The sequence below is a fragment of the Solanum tuberosum genome, unplaced genomic scaffold (assembly GCF_000226075.1).
Source record: "Solanum tuberosum cultivar DM 1-3 516 R44 unplaced genomic scaffold, SolTub_3.0 scf00144, whole genome shotgun sequence".
In the NCBI taxonomy this organism is placed as follows: Eukaryota; Viridiplantae; Streptophyta; class Magnoliopsida; order Solanales; family Solanaceae; genus Solanum; species Solanum tuberosum.
Genome location: NW_006239074.1, coordinates 1,393,842 through 1,394,719, shown reverse-complemented (window position 1 = coordinate 1,394,719; position 878 = coordinate 1,393,842).

Sequence of the window (878 nt, the reverse complement as noted above, 5' to 3'; positions counted from 1 at the left end):
TTAGGTTAAGAAGTAAGTTCAAGCAAGTCTTCCAAGCTTTTCAAGAGTCTTATTGAACGTTTTAACTTCATTTTTAGACTCAAGTTTCAAGTCAAGCAAAGAGCTTAGAGTTTCAAGCTAAGTAAAGAGTCTCAAGTTTCGAGTTAAGTCAAGAGCATAAAGTTGAGTTCATTTCTCAAAAGTTATTAGGGAACTAAGTATTCCCAAAGAAGCTTCTAAATGTTTTTTTTTTAAATGTTTTTACATTTAAGTAAGAAAGGAATCATGTTTTCCAAAAGAGCCTTAGGGCTAGTTTTCAAGAAAAGGAACATCGTTTCCAAGTGAGCCTTTGGGCTAGATTTTGAGTAATTATCTCAATTAAAGAAAGTTGTGTTTAAAACACTTATGAGCTAAAAGCATTTTGGGAATAGTATCGAGCACCGATATGGGGACGCGAGTTCATATTAAACTCAACTCTCCATAAGAACCATGTAGCCAACATGGGAGTTAACGGGTCATACTTTTTAGATGAGCCCGTAAAGTTAAGCTAATGGATCCACTTAATAAAGTTAGCTTCCTATATCAAGACCAGGTATAGGATGGTCCTCAGGCAACGTGAGGTAAAACGTTGTATCATTAGCTTCCTATATCACGGCAAGGTATATGATAGTCCTCGGATAACGTGAGGTAAAATGTTGTATCACCACTCATATTCATAGTGGTGGTTTATCGGTTATAGAAGCTCCCCCAGTAGAAAGAGCATCGTTCCTCGAGGGTTTTGCTTAGTATGGATGGGGGTATGGGACTTCATTCATACATTGCACAAGTAGACCTCGAGAGGAAGCATGGCATTTTCATGATATTATAAATATGATTTTTCGTCATGTTTTAAGAGTTTT